The sequence below is a fragment of the Lissotriton helveticus genome, chromosome 2_1 (assembly GCF_964261635.1).
Source record: "Lissotriton helveticus chromosome 2_1, aLisHel1.1, whole genome shotgun sequence".
Lineage (NCBI taxonomy): Eukaryota > Metazoa > Chordata > Amphibia > Caudata > Salamandridae > Lissotriton > Lissotriton helveticus.
Window position 1 is genome coordinate 400,070,777 of NC_136059.1, and position 16,582 is coordinate 400,087,358.

The 16,582-nt window shown below is 49.8% G+C and overlaps 1 protein-coding gene across 1 annotated transcript in view; it reads right to left on the reverse strand.

The window, feature by feature from the left end:
• Nucleotides 1–16,582, reverse strand: part of C2_1H5orf34 (chromosome 2_1 C5orf34 homolog) — a 447,867-nt gene that overhangs the window by 303,809 nt on the left and 127,476 nt on the right. The gene's annotated exons all lie outside the window — the stretch shown is intronic.

A 16,582-nucleotide genomic window follows, 5' to 3' on the forward strand; every position in this document is an offset into this window, starting at 1 on the left:
CCACTAGCGAGCGGTGCAGCAGGAATCCCCCGGGCGGTAACCCGTTTTCAGCTATCAACGTTTCATAGGCCACCAGCTCTCCGTCTCTATATAAGTCCCCCAGTGTCCGAACATCTGCCTCTCCCCACTGATCTAGTAGAGGGTGAGCGATAGCCCTCCCGCTCCCTGGGGAGCCCGCCAGGGGTATAGCAGGCGCACATGGGAACACCTTACGAGTGAGGAATAGGGCTCTATGAAAGCATTTGTATGCGACCGCCAGCAACGGTGGAGTGGGCTTCTCAGGCGGCACCAGTGGGTGAAAGAGTGCGGTGACACGGTTCAGAGAATATGGGGGCTCAGCCGTGGCAGTGTCTTCCCTTCCCTTGTCTGCCAACCAGCGGGCAATCCACTGTAGCTGCGCGGCAAGGTAGTAGTGCTCAAAGCAGGGGGCAGCCAGTCCCCCCCTATCCGTTTGCAGGAACAGTTTCAGCAACGCTAGCCGGTGCCGGGATGTGCCCCAGATGAAGTCGCGGAGGACCACGTTAAGTTTAGAGAAGAAAGGGCTCGGGATGAACAGGGGCAGATTAAGGAAATAGTATAGGAGCCTAGGAAGCATGATCATTTTGGCCAGCGCCACCCTACCTGTAATGGTCAGCGGGAGCGTGGACCAGAAGCTTATCTGGGACTTAAGCGCTGTCACCGCTCTCCCCAGGTTCCCGTCAAACAGGTCAGCCGGTTGGCAATAGATCTTGATCCCCAGGTATTTAAAGGTATCAGCCTTCCATAAGACTCTTGGCAGTACTCAGGGTCATCCACCCCACTGTCGAACGCGTATAAGCAGGACTTGGCCACGTTTACCCGAAGTCCTGAGATTGTAGCAAACTCGTCGAGCCACTGGGCTAGCTGCCTCGGTATACAGTGCACGTCTCTAATGAATACGAGCAGGGCGTTGGCATATAATGAGACCTGATGTGTGGCGTCCCCTAGAGGAATCCCCAGGTCTAAGGTCTGCTGCAGCGCTGCCGCCAAAGGCTCTATTGCTAGTGCAAACAGTAGGGGCGAAAGGGGGCAACCCTGCCTAGTGCCCCTGCCCACCACCACTGCCTCCGAGACGAAAGGGCTCAACCGCACCCGCGCCACAGGTCGCTTGTAGAGGAGGTCAACCATTTGCAGGAAGTCCACATCAAACGCAAGGCGTGTCAACACCTCAGCCAAATACCCCCACTCCAGGCTGTCAAATGCCTTTTCCAGGTCAAGTATTAGGCATCCCGCCCTGGGCCACCTCCCCAGCGCCCCATCCGCTACCCATAAGAATCTCCTGAGGTTCAAGGACGTGGACCGCGCCGGCACAAACCCATTTTGGTCAGTATGTACGAGGTGCGGGACCACTGGCGCCAGCCACTCAGCCAGCAGCTTAGCTAGGATCTTGTAGTCAACATTAAGCATTGCCAGCGGTCTGTAGGAGCCCAGCGCCGTCGGATCCCTATCAGGTTTGGGCAAGGAGACCAGAAACGCCTCCCGCATGGATGCAGGAAGCGAGCCCACATTGATGGCTGTGTTGTACATGCGCAGGAGTAAGGGAGCCAGGGTGTCACGGTAGGCCTTATAATACTCAGCTAGCAGTCCATCAGGCCCCGGCGTCTTCCCATTCGCCAGGGCCTGGATCGCATCTCCCACCTCTTCTAGCGTAAGAGGTGCGTTGAGGGCGTCTTGGTGTTCCTCAGGAACCACCGGCAAGGTGACTGAGTCCAGAAAACTTTCTAACGCGCGTCTAGGGCCAGTGCCCCGGGCCCGGTATAGTTGCGTGTAGTGCGCAACCAGGGCACCGTGAATCTCGCGCTGCGTATATAGCATCCCTCCCTCCGACGTGCAAAGCGCCCCAATTGGTGCCCCCCTGATCTCTTTTTGTATCAGCCAGACTAGGAGTCGCCCGGCCCTATCCGCCCTGGCATGTGTTCTAGCTGTATGCGCCGCAAAATGATGGCACCTCAACTACTCCATGAGGGGTGCATGAGTAGCGCGCATATCGCTCAGCGTTTGTGTGTGCGGCCCTGCCCCCTCGCCCTCCCTTTCGTATTGTAACAGCTCATTCTCCAAGCGCGTGAGGGAATTGGACAGTTCCATGAGGTTCCCATACAGTGCCCCCTTATGACCAACTTGTGTGCGTCCCACTCCACCGTAGCGCTGGCTTGCAGAACCCACATTATTTTTAAAGTAGTCTAAAACAGCCACACCCAGTGAAGAGCGGAACTCAGGGTCTTCAAGCGCAGCCGGTTGTAGCCTCCACGTATGCACGGGCAGGCGGTCTGCCCCCCAGTCTAACTTAAACCGCAAGGGGTTGTGATCAGAATGTGTCCTCCCCAAGTAGTCCGATTCAGTGAGCAAAGGGAGCAGCGACTGGGTGCCAAGTATCCGGTCCAGCCGGACATGCAAGCCATGTACTGGGGAATAATATGAGTACACTTCATCGTCGGGATGTTGAACCCGTCATAGGTCTGGTATCCCCCAGTGGTCAAGCCAATCCCCGAATGCTTGCGCATTGGACATCGCCGTCGTAGCTCTGAGCGGGGGGAAGGAGCGCTCCAGCCCGACATTCAGCACCATGTTAAAGTCCCCACCTAACAACCAGGGGAGGCCAGCATATGGGTGAAGGATCTGGTTCAGGGACTCCAGGAAGGTGGCCTGGTTCGTGTTGGGTGCATAAAGGGAGCCTAGCAAGATGTCCTGGCCATTTAGCCGTCCCCGCACAAGGCAATATCTGCCCTCTGGGTCCATTTTCGTGTCTGTACAACTGAACGGGACACCCGCTCTAACCCATATTAGTGTGCCTCGCGCATGCGCCGAGAAGGTGGTACCATGTAATTGCCCCCGCCAGCGCTTCCGGAGGCTGCCTAGTTCGACCTGTGTCATGTGTGTCTCCAGAAGGAGGGCAATCCCCATCCCATGGTGCTGAAGATAAGAAAATACTGAGTAGCGTCGTGTCGGCGTATGCATGCCGCGGATATTCCATGTTAATATGTTAGTGTGTGCCATGTGATCGCGCGTGTCTTGCCCGCACATCGCCAGGAGGGTGCCTCAAGGGGGGGGCAACGGACAGCTTCTGGGGAGAAAGTTAACGTGCCGCATACTAAACACGAAACAATGAAAAAGAACTCGTAACGAACCAAAAGGGCGCATCTCTGAAGGAGCATACGTCCAAACTGCAACAGGATCCACCCTCAGTAGAGGTGGGAGGTCAGCGTAATGGCTGATTAGCTGGGTGTGCTGTCAACGACCCAAAAGCCCGCGGCCAGCAAGCACTCCAACGTGTTCCCCTATCCGGGGCCCTTAGAGTGATTGAGATGTGTTCGGTACAGCTGAAGAGCTACGATGTGCCAGGGCTGCTCGGCCCACCCATCAAGGGCCTCTCTACGCAGCGGGCGCCTAACCACCTCCCCAGCCAGCGCGCCGCAACATAGCTATGATACCTTATCAAGTCTGCATTCTAGGCTTGCACGGGGCACCAAAGTCTGTCTCTATCCCCAGCAGCGCGCTGCAGCCAACATGTAAAGGATATAGCAAACATTCAGAGAAATATGGGCAGAACAGTAGTCCAGCAGATGTCCATTATCAATCATGCTATATAATCAGCCGTCTGCGGCGTCAGCGTAGGCAGGGTAGCGTCGTCCGACAGCACAGTGGACGGCGAGGACGATCCGCTTGCGATCATTTCAGCCGGCAGTCTATAGTCCGTGCTCTCGGTAGCGTCCACTACTCCCAGCGTTGCCACCGCCTCGAGTGCCTCCTGCCGCTCCTGCCTCATCTTCTCCGGGCTGGGTGCTGCCAAACCTGGGCCCACGGTCCTCCGGGTCTCCCGCTACCTCCTCCGTTTCCTGGAGCGCTGCTCCTGCCATCCGCCCTCTTCTGGGCCTGCCGGTCTTGTCCCTGACCATTGTCCAGTCTCTTCCAGCCAATCCCAGACATCAGATGGAGCATCAAAGAAACGCGTGCCCTCCTTAGTGATCACTCGCAGGCGAGAGGGGAACAGCAAGGAGCAGGGTAGGTCCAGTTCCCGGAGTTGTTTCTTCACTGCCAGATAGGAGCCGCACCGTTTCTGCACCGTCGCTGTGTAATCCGGGAACAGCATTACACGGCTATTGCCCACCCTGAGGTCGCTCAGCTTCCTGGTCTCGCGGAGCACCGTGTCGCGGTCACGGTAGTTGAGTAGCTTGAAGAGAAACAGGCGAGGTCGGACTCCTGGCTTCCGGATCTGCGCCGGCACTCGGTATGCCTTTTCCACCACGAAGTGCGGAGACACCGCTTCAGCCGGTAGAAGTGACCGCAGCCAGTCCTCAGTATACCTCTCAGGGTCTTTCCCTTCTTCTCCTTCCGGCAGGCCCACCACTCTGACGTTGTTACGACGAGAGCGCCCTTCTGCATCGTCCGCGCGGTCCTCCAGCGCGTACACTCTGTCGACCAGGTCCTGCAGAGCCGAGGCATGACTGCGCACCACCGGCTGCAGTTCTTGAACCGTGCGACGCTGTTCTGTGACAGAGTCCGACAATTTGCGATGGTCCGCGTGGAGCAGCGTGAAGTCAGACGTGACTTTGTCCAGGCGTGCCTCCAGGGAGGTCTTGGTTTGCGCCAGTGTGGCGCCTATGCGTTCCGCTGCAGCCAGAACAGAGTCCAGTTTAGCTGCCAGGGTGGCTTCAGGCTCCGCGACTTTTCGCCCCTGTGCTTGCATGAGATCTGCGCCACTCGCTTCTTGTTGCTTCCCCGTGGTCTTGTCCCGTAGCCTGCCCATTGCTAACTGCTGCGCCGTAAGCATCAATGCGTCAGTCCCAGTGCCTAGTGGCGGCTTGAGAGGGGAGTCCACCTCGTAGAATAGGGTGGCGATGCGCGTCAAGCAGGCAGAGAAGGAGCCGCCTCACCAGCCTCCCACCAACAGGCGTCACGCACGAAACAGCCAGGGCCCAGCAGCCACTCCGTCAAACAATGCTCGCCCCGTCCCAACGAGGCAGGCGGGCGCAGATTATAGCCACTTTCAGGAGTGCCCCCCTCTCAGCCACGCAGGGGGGTGTTGTGTTTGTCTAGTTCCCACCTCCGGCTCCACTGCAGTGTCTAGCAGCCGCGGTGCGTAAGGAGCGGTCAGTTCAGTCCATTGGCAGGGGCCGCACACCACAGCACTGTTCAAAATGGCGCCTATGACAAAATGGCCCCTCAGCATTTATATTGTTTGATCAGGCACAGTACCTCTGTCGCGCCACGCCCGCCCTGCGCTGCAATGCAGGGACTCCCAGCTCTCAGCGAAGCCCCGAGGACCCCCTCAGTCCGTATGCGGTATTTATTCGAGGCGACCAGCCAGCAGTGTCTCCTGAGTCAACAGTTCACCGCGTGACAGCGAGTAGTGGCAGCCACAACCCCGAGAGAGTGTCAGCGCCAGTCAGTCGCCCCTCACCAGGGCAGGGCTCAGCTTTACAGTTCGCCATCAGCTCGCCTCAGCATACCACAGGCTTACCGCCTTTGCCCGTGTTGAAGAGTCTTCCAGGCTTTGTATATGCCAGGGGGAGCCTGCCGCAGTCCACTTCGCCACCTCCTGCCGCGCCGCCCCCAGAGCAGGGTCCGCCAGCCCCCGGGTCTCCGTCTCTCCCCCTGGTGCCCGGGCGGCGTAAGCAGTGCGTCCGGAGCGGGTCTTCGTGCCTCTCCTCGGCTCTGCCCGCCCGCGTCGCACCTCCGTTACTGCACGGCGCCGGTCTGTGTCATCACCCAGCACGGAGCCTCTCACGTCCGCTCCGGGTGCCTCGCGCCGTCTGTTTCTCCCCCCTTGGGTCACCTCCAGCAGCCGCCACACCGTACAGGCAGTTATGGCACCCGACAAGCCCGGTCTCACACGGCTCCGCCAACTCCTCACCAGGCGCCGTCTGCAGCGTTTGAATCACGGGTGAGTTTTCGCGTCTTTACTGCTCCCACACGCCGCCACCGCACAATGTCCGCTCCGCCGTTACCGGCGACTCGTTCCTCGCCGCAGCGCTCTCTCGCAGACTCCACAGTCGGTTCCGCAGCCTCACCACCCGGTAATCAGGAGTTGGGCACACTTTGGCAGGGGAATTTCAGGATAATTCAGGGCCTGCCGGACGGAGCTCTAGGAGAGTCGCGTCCGCCATGTTTGCCTGGCTGGCCACGCCCCCTATCTCTTTTGCTTCTATATCGTCTTAATCAACTTACCCTCTCTCTTACTTTTCTTTGCTACCTCTCACACTCTTTTTCCTCCCCTTCCTCTGTATTCACCACGTCCCCCTGTGCTTGTGTTCTTGTTTAGATCTGGCCTGAGAAAGCACATGCACTGTCTTATGCAAGATCCTTTGCTTTCTAACAGGGGGCTTAGAAGCGGCCCACTGCTTATCATTTGTTGACTTCCTTATCGCTCTCATTTGCTGCTTTGAAGTTTCCTTCCTCTTAGATGCTAATTTTTTCTTTGAGTTTAAGAATTCTACAAGAGTGCATGTTTTTCAGCTGCCTCCCTTCATGTACTTCTCTCTCCTCCGTGTTACCCCATTTTAAAGATTTTTCTTGTTGTCGCGCCTAGGCACGTTAGTTCCCGCCAGCAATAAACAAGCATTAAAAATGCAATAGGTCTCGCCTTTTATTAAGTTAACGCCATTTGCTTTGCTATACAATACCATTAGCAAAGCAAATAGCTTTAACTTAACCAAAGGCGAGACCTATTGCATTTTTAATGCTGGTTTTGGTTGTTCACCTCTGGCCATCTCTTGACACCTCACTCGCACTTCCTCCCTCCTCCCGTCACACGCAAATGCAGCGTCCATCCATGTCGTTATTTGGAGGTGGAACATTTAGGCCCTATTCTACAGGCCTCTGGCCTGCTGAAGAACTTCATGGGATCCTGGGGTAGCATAAGATTAAACAAACACCTGCAATGAAATAGATTTCGCATGACTAAGTTTGACCAATTGGCGTTGCAAATAATAATGCAACGCCAGTAGCTCAAACACTCAGTAATACGAAAGCTACTGCATTGCAAATGCTAGTTACGTTTTCGACAGGACGTAGAGGCCATGTTATGCATGGAACACCCCTTACTCCTTTGACTTGTGTAGAATGTGAAAGTAGGGGCAGATAATTTTTGGAGAGGCATACATAACATACAAGTATAGATGGGTAAAAAGTGATATTACAGGGATGTTTTTCAGCTCTAGGTTCAGAGTGACATCATAGCTTGGAGTTAGCACTTGCTATCCGTTTGAAGTCACTCAGATCAACTCGGTGAAAAATATCCCCGAAATTCAGTTATTCATCTATAATTCCACAGGTTCCAAATAACGAAGGGTTTGTTTGAGTTCTCAGCAGTCAGGTTTCTATTACTAAATTGTTGGGCATGCACCCATGTTGTGTTCTAGAATCAACTTTCTACTTAACTCTAGAGTTTAGCCTCTTTCTGTTACATTTATCCATTAACAATGACGTCTTCTGGCTATATTTACTGGACTTTAAGTTACCACATTCTGTTTTGTTTTCAGAAGGAAAACTAGTGGCATGTCTCTCACCTTTTACACGGAGGCATCCGCGGATACGTCTAGTGCAGGAGAGCTGCGCGGAAATCGCTGTTCTGCATTTCCTTGGCAAACTAACCTCTGGAGGGTCTAATTAGGGCTCGCTCAGCCAAAGCGGTGGCAGAGACTCTAATCAGCCCTAGGTCAGGTCTGCAGCCTTTGATTTGCGAGCCAGTCCCTCGGAGTTCTCTCCATCCCCTGCTTTCTCTGCTTCGGCATTGCATCACAATGTGTTTCCTTTACACAATGTGGCTGCTCGCTGCTTGCACGCCCCACTCTCACATCCCAATCCGTCATTTGCTCTGTCTTCTGGCATGTCATTCGCATTCAGGAGTCTGAATTGTGCCGGAATAGTGATTTGTTATGAAATGTCGAAAACCTTTACCTGTGCTGCTTGCTTTTCAGCCTGACGACGCTTCAGCTCCTAGTCTGCGATCTGCATTAGATTTCTGCAAAAACCCTTTCCCATATCCTCACAATTCTGCTTCGAAGTTTAAAGTTGCAGATCTGCACATATTTTATGCACCAAAGCGACAAAGGATGGCATGGCGGGGTTGGTGAGTACCAGCGCAGCGTGAATAAAACGGTGCTACCTTGATCAACTTTGAATGCGGCAACTTTGGGTGAATAAGCTGCGCTGCGGAAGCAGCATTTTCGTTGCAATGACAATGAAACAAAAGCTTCGCAAGATGGCGTCGGACTGTGGACAGTCCGACGGTCACAGGCATGCTGTCTGCTATGGACAAATGGCAAGAGCAGCCATGTTTGTCCATGCAGACGCGTGCCCGCAAGCCCTTCGCAGAATAGATTCCAAAAGGTACTCGCAATAGCGAGAGCAGCGCAAGCGCTGCTTTTGCTAGACGAGACCTAAAAAAGAGCACTATGATGCAGCCAGCGTCGGTCAAGTCACAGATTCTTTTTTGGGCCATTTCAGTGAAATGGCTGCATTTCACTCAACCTTCGACACCATGAGTCTTAAATCTTAATACTTTTTAACAACATCACAATGATGAACCCCAGCTACAAGATTCATCAACCACGGACATCGTGTACCTGGAGGTATCAGAGCGCTTTACATGAGGATCAGAGAGTTACAGGATACATAGTTATATCAGTTGAATCAGTAAGTTACAGGTTACATAGTTACATCAATTTGAATCAAAGAATCACAAAGGGGGAGAAAGGGGAGAAGGGGGATGGAAGGAGACACGAACGGGGAGACGAGGAAAAACAATGTCAGAAGACCGGCTGGGTAGGTGACGGTCAAGGGGCCAGACTCCTCTATAGCTTTATAGGACAGCTCCACCGGGCATCAGCCAAGGTTGCTCGGGCTCCGCAGTACGTAAAAACTGTTTTAGTGTCCGCCCAGGGAGCATTGTCATAGTTCCTCGAACGGGGAGGGAAAGCGACACATATGGGGAGACAAGGAAAAACAATGTCAGATGACCGGCTGGGTTGGTGATGGCCAAGTGGCCAGACTCCCCTATAGCTGCATAGAACAGCTCCACCGGGCATCGGCCAAGGTTGCTCAGTCTCCGTGGAGGGTACAAACAGTTTTGGTATCCGCCCAGGGGACGTCGTCGTTGTTTCATCGAAGGGGAAGAGAAGGAGACACAAATGGGGAGACAAGGAAAAACAATGTCAGATGACCGGCTGGGTAGGTGACGGACAAGGGGCCAGACTCCGCTTTAGCGCTGCATAGGACAGCTCCACCGGACATCGGCCAAGGTTGATCAGGCTCCGTGGTAGGTACAAACAGTTTTGTTATCTACATCAGTTGAATTAGCGAGTTACAGGTTACATAGTTACATCAGTTTGAATCAAAGAATCACAGAGGGAGGCGGAGGGAGAGGGAAGGAGACACAAATGGGGAGACAGGGAAAACAGTGACAGATGACCGGCTGGGTAGGTGACTGCCAAGGGGCCAGACTCCTCTATAGCTGTATAGGACAGCGCCGCCGGGCATCGGCCAAGGTTGCTCAGGCTCCGCAGTAGCTAAAAACTGTTTTGGGGTCCTTCCAGGGGGCATCATCATAGTTCCATCGAAAGCATCTAGTGTTTCTGACTGCTGAGTTGGAGTTTGAGATAGGCAGTGGGAGCTTAGACCGATACACGTAGAGGCCTGTTTTGCTGCACCCAATGCTTAGGAAACATCATAGAAACAGCTTACAATAACACCAAAATACCTTTTTTTGGTGGCATATATGCAGCTCAGTAAGTTCTCTTCGCTGGGGCAGTGTACTCCCCCCCTACGGTATGCGGCTACTGTGCGTAGATGAGGCACGAACGTAATGGTGTCTATCTGGTATGTAGAGGCTAAGTCAGTAGCACATTGCATTAATTGTGAACCCGGGGGCCATCTTAAAGTCAGGCATGGAGTGTGGCTCTGTGTATCATTTCTCTGCTGTCCGCGCTCTTGCTGGTGAGTGTGGGGGGTCGGGGTGTCTCGACTAGCCTCTTAATAGGTCACTGCACCTGTATCTCAATGACACATGGCCACAAGTCTTTCAGGCTCTCTCCCTGCGGGTGCCATTTTTGAGTCAGGCCGCTAGTCTCACCCCCGTCGAAGATCTAGACCTATAGCCTCAGTAATCTGCAGGGGTGGTCATCCTCCCGAGCCCGCCCCGTGCCGTACTCCACTGCTCTCGCTGCTCCCCTTTACCTCCGCTTCCTCAAGGTGCCGGGTAGGTTCTACCACACTAGTCACTAGTGCACCAGACGTCTCTGCAATTATGCGAGCGCCGCGTCGTAAGGAGGTATAACTCGCTGAGATAGTTTCTCCTGGTGTATCATGCTTGCCGAGAATTCACCGGCGACTCTGCTCTCTGCACGGATGCCGTGGACATCAGGTGGGGTTTTTGCACAGTTTGGATCTCTCGCGGAAGCCTTTGCCGCCGCCATGTTATCGCCTCAGGCATCTCACGGCCTCAAGCACATAATTAAAATACTGTGTAAAAAAGCATATTAGTATGTTAAATTGCATGTAAACATGGTCCAACATTTTTTTCTAACATATATCTAGAAACAAAGCTGTTTGTAGCATCTTTAAATAAAAAGGGTATCTTTTTAAACCCCTTTTGTAGTGAACTGAGATTCTAAAGTGCATCTCTTAAAACGACTATTGGCCAAGGAATTATTTAAAATATTTCCTTTCTTAATTGTCTACTAGTGCGCACATTCCCTCATTTTAATCATTCACGCACTTCTTGGGTGTTCCTTCAACGTCAAGTCTCAGATATTTAACATTATGAAAATGCAGCACCTCTCAGCTAAGAACTAGAGCGTCTGGGACAGAGGCCTCGGATGGGTTTATAGATGGGGCACTGTGTGCTGGGACGGCGACCCTAGGTGTTCTTGTGGGTAGAGCATTGTGTGCTAACATAGCGACTCCTGGTGTTTGTGTGGGTGCACTTGTGCTGAGACAGCATTACATTATTTTCTTCTGGTCTCTATTTTTTGCCAGATCAATGGACTGCATCATGTGCTATGTGAACCAGTATACTGCAAGTACAGTCGAATACACAACCTGTTCACGTACTGCCACATATGTGTTCAACACATACTGAAGGATGCAGATTTTTCACACCTGGGGTCCCGTTGCATTTTCATTACCTACTCAGAGGCCATTTGGAAATAATGTCACTGTGCAATTAATCGATGTGTCTCTTGCAAGTCGTGATACCGGCAATACACCCTCCTTTGATTTCTTTCGTACTCTACTGTTGTAAACTTTATTTTTAACTCAATTGTATTCTAATTGTATTGATATAAGGCTTTTTACCCTTGACGAGGCAATGAAGCTTTTTATGAAGGGTTGCACGCTACTCTGTAACCCAAAGTTACTGGTTAAGCCTTGGTAATTAACTCCCCACCACAGACAACTATATCAAACTACCATATTCTCACCCCACGCCAACGCCAAGATTAGGTTGTTTCAGTTCCCTCGTTTACAACATATAACGCCCTTTAACCAAGTCAGAGTTCAGATTATTCTAAGAGTACCCCTGTTAACCCCTCCGCCCCCCTCCCGCAGAGGGTGATAGGATAGTCTCCCCTCCAACAACTAAGTTTTATTTTATTAGCAAATATGTTTGAACATTATTTATATGTGAATACATCTAATTCAATGCCGTACATTTATGCTTTTTGTAGACAGATGTTGGATAGAATAGATGAATGGCCTGGTGCCTATATAGTTGGAAAACTTATTTTTGGCAAGTACGGAGAGTGCCCCGGACCCAAAATAGATGAGTACATACAGAGGGCAATACCAACTTTAATGGAGCAAAGTGCCCCCAATGATTCTTTCGAGGGAATCCGGCAACCGCTCATCAATCAAACATATATCTGAGGAATCAATTATCATATCCTTAAGCAGTATCGGATCAAACGAAGCACCAGGTCCCAATAGTATTCCCAACACTGTTTTTAAAGCAAAACTTTAACAGTGGGCATTAATACTGACTACCCTATATAGAGTAAGATTATCTACAAGACTTATCCCAGGATCATGGCAAGGGAGTATTGTGCAACCCATTTATAAGGATGGCGCTCCAGAAAATCTTGAAAATTACCGGCCAATTGCCCTAAGCGACGTCGAGGCAAAGGTTTTTGCATCATGTTTACTAGACGTGTGGGCCACATTGAACAATTTAATTCCAATCCAATTTCCAAAAAGTCCGATCAATTTCTTCAATTTTACTGCCTCTTACTTTAGTTGCAGGGACAGCAGTTTATAAAAGACAAAAATTATCCCACTTGAAAGCTGCCTTTGATACCGTTCCACTTGCTGTGGTCTAAACTGGCAGCATAGGGTGTGCCGCGCAAACTCCTTGATATGATTATTCTCTTATATACCAACACATGGGTCCAGGTGAAAATGGGAGATGGCAATAGTGTGACTCGGCGATTTGAAACCTTTGGTGGCCTGAAGCAAGGCTGTGTGCTGGCACCATGTCTCTTTAATCTCTTCATGGCCGATCTACCACTTAATTTGCAGAAAGTAAATGCTCATTCGCCTAATCTTGCAGGATGTCATATATAATATTTAGAATACGCAGACGATACCATATTACTCAGTCGTACTCCGATAGGCCTACAACTGTTAGTTGAGTTCTTTGATAAATATATTTAATATCACACCAGCTAAAGACGAATATAAAGAAAACCAAAAAAATTATACTAGGGCGTACAAGACCAAAGTCCCGGATATGGAAAGTTGGTGGAATGGAAATCGACACAGTAAGGACATACAAATACTTAGGATACACATTTGATCAAAGGCAATTTTAACACCTTAAGAGCTAAAACTTCTACCGTAATTTTCGCCTTCAGTACCCTGCATGAGAAGCTTTTATGCCCCAGCCATGATCATTTGGCAAAAATCCTTAAAAACAAACCTAGTCCCTGCATTAGCTTATGGAACAGTAATTTGTTGCGGTACTGATGCCAATTTAGTAGACCAACTACAAATTAAAACCTTTAAATCCATCTTCAGGACGTCAAATAGCTGTGGTCATACTAAAATTCGGTTGGAATTCGGCCTACAAAATAAATTATTAAGACACACTGCCATTTTAAAAAGCTTACATATTCTTTTCCGATCTGATCCCGGTTTCTTACCTAATTTGTGTTTGCCAGAACTTCTAAATCATGACTTTGCAAATGGAGAAAGTATCATGGGTTGGATGGGGGGCTATGAGCAGGGAAGGAAGAATCTAGGAGGGGTAATAACACTAGAACGCAAGCAACGGACGGATAAGAAGTGGGACACACCAGACTGTCACAGAGCCATACATGGGAACGTAGGACGAGAGGATCAAGATGGTATTGATGATGTATTGCTGGGAGGGGTGGAGTGGGAGGAAATGCAGTCCGAACATGATATGATGTTATTGTTGATATATGATAAAATGCAAATAAAAAAAATAAAAAAATCATGACTTTGCAAGTGTCTGGTGATCTTATTTTCCTGATTGCCTAGACAGTTTTAATTGCCAGTCACTTGGACTCAAGACAATAAACAAGTAAATATTTAAGATCATCCTAAACCAAGCAAGAAATATTTTATCTTTTACAAAAGATTAAGAGGCTCTAAGGCCAAAAAATGCAAGTCTGTACCGTTATCAATTAATTCAGTACCTTGAGTTCAAGCCTTACCTATGATCACATATACCAACACGTACGAGGGATGCGTTTCTCAAGATTGGACTCGGTAGGTACTCAGCTAAGGAAGGCACGCCCAGGTGGGTGCAACAATGGCAAACAAATTGTTAGAGGCTATATGGTTATTCAGAGGAATCCTTTATGCACTTAGTTTGCATCTGCCCTCGTCTACTACAAACACAATGTACTTTGTTGAAACCATTGTTCATTGCCCTTAGAGTGAGCACATGCAATCAAGCCCTTATTTTCTGCCCATCTGGAAAATCAATCCCTCTTATCTGTCGCCTTAACAAGTTTTTATTTTTGGCAGAAAACTCGTTGAAATTGTCTTAGCTATTTTTACTGCTTTATTAGCGCCGTGATCATGGATGCATTTTGCCGATACTTTGCACTATTTGGACAGGGACAGGTTCAACAAGGAACGGTATTAATGCTGCACCTTAGCGATACTTTGTACAGTTTGAACAATATGAAATATCTATGCTTTTATGGTTCTTGAATGTTCATTGTTTTAGTAGTGATATGATTACTGATGCACTTTAGTGACATTATATACGACTGGTTCAATGACAGTTCTGATGCACTTTTGCAATACTTCGTACATTTTGAACACTAACTATGCTTTTATGGACCATGAATGTTTGTTTTAATAGCGATATGATTATTGTTGTACTTTACTGATATTTTATACTACTGGCCCAATGACAGATTTAAATAGGGAGTGTTACCATTGATGCACTTTAGCGATATTTGGTACTGTTTGAAAAATGTTAAATATCAATGCATTTTTTAAAGAATCTTTTTATGAAACAGTTGCTCAGTGCACATCAAATGGTACAATCGTTTACATGAAATGGGACTAAGACAATGAGGCATAAAGTCATTATCATTACAAATTTTGATAGACATGATACAGCTTACAGATGTAGAATTGTGATTACATGCAGGTGTTATCGTACTCAACTACCCGGTGAACCGAGAACCCCCCTCCTAGCTTGCCCTAACCTGACTTATATCTGTCCCTCCACAGGCTCCATTTGTCCTTCATCAAATTTCCTAGGGCAGCCCCGACTGTGACTAATCACCTGTTATGCAGATCAGCACCAGTCTAAGTCATCTTCTTAGTCCTGGACACTTCGGAATCTACTCACTACCCACGCCTTCACAGTATTTCTTTTTGCCACCCCGGCTGCCAACTGTAACCACATTTTCGAGAACCTGGGCCAATTGTCTGCCCACAATATGCACAGCAGCTGCAATCTGGCAGGCCTTTAGCGGGACCGCAAGACCCGTAACTTTGGTCATGACTTATACCACCCCCTCCCAGGATCGCTGGATTACTGGGCATTCACAGAGGATACAGGAAAATCAGCCAACCATGCCACATTCTCTTGGAAATAGTATTCCGTATGTTCTAGTGTTTTATCTTGGAATTTTCTGTCTTACAAATGCCAGGGGCCTATCCTGGAGGTCAGCCAAGAATCACTAATAGGGCCCCAAAACGACACCACTACCTTGGAGTGGTTAGAAATGCCTTGCACTAGCTGGCCTATACCATGATAGTGTCTCGCGCTACAGATATGGATAAATATATAATCCAGGCGGGAGAACCGGCCATGTGAACTGGTTTGTGGTTGGATTGTGCTAATGCCAGAAGTCTAGCAACCCATGGCCACTGTGAAGGATTTAAGCGGGCTTTTGTATGTGTCTCTCTCCCTACTGGTCAGCCTGTCCTTCGCCGGATTCAATACGTCACTTATGTCTGGCTCCCCAGCCCCCAAATAACAGGGCACCCATTGACATTTCCAACAGAGAGTTTCCACCTGCAATCTAGGGAAACTGACAAAAGATTGAGAGTATCACCCTCCCAAGTTCCTGTCTGCAGGACAAATCTATAAAAAGGATTGTGCCAGGTCTAGCCTGGTGTTTACGGTGCAGATGATTTAAGGAGACTTGTGCCTCTGGAGCTGAAGGTGAAACCTGTGTGTGCCACCAGGGAGTAACCAGAGCGATCCAGGGCTTTATAACAATTACCTTTCAAGTGGGCTTCCTGTGATAGGACGAGGTCCGGGATGTGTCTGCAGATATATGCAGATATATTGCAATCAGTGGAGTGGTGTGGCTCACTGGTTAGAGGCGGCAGACCCGGAAGCAGAAGTCGGCCCGGGACCAGGGTTCGATTCCCGACGCGGCAGGGTCGTGGACCAGGGTCAGCGGACTCGATAATTCTCACTTCGGTGCCTACTCTAACCAGGGGTCGCACTCGGCAACTCTGGGCATTAGCTTGCCTAATCTCCACAACGGCCCCATCAACGCCGGGGATGCCTGGCTCCACCTCGGGGATTCCCAGCAGGGACCATCCCACAGGGAAAGCCAGGACGGGTTCCCCAGCGGTATACAGCGCCGGGACGCCGGCTGGCAACAGTGCGCTTTACAAGTATACACATTACATTACATGACATTACTAGGGTTTGTTTAATTTTGCTACCCGGGCCATTGACATTCTATGTCATAACCTTCAAATCTGAACCGTCTTGGGAACCCATGTTGTGTCAGGATGCAAGGTTTCCCAGCCCATCGTGGAACCATGCCTATGATCTGCCCTACTCCACCTGCTTGATCTGAGCCCGTCCCCTTGCCTTACCATGTGACTAAGTAAATACACATTATACTGTGCAGAACTTTGAAAACAGAACATAACTATGAGTCTCCTTGAAACTGCCCACCCCTCCCTGTTACCCTGCATTGTAGGCTTTGTAACACCCACCATTTTAGGTATTGCTCCGGGATATTAAACTCCAATTGAACTTCATAGAATATTTTATGACTTAACTACATTGTAATGATTTTTATTAATTAGACAATTAACAAATGTACTTACTATCATG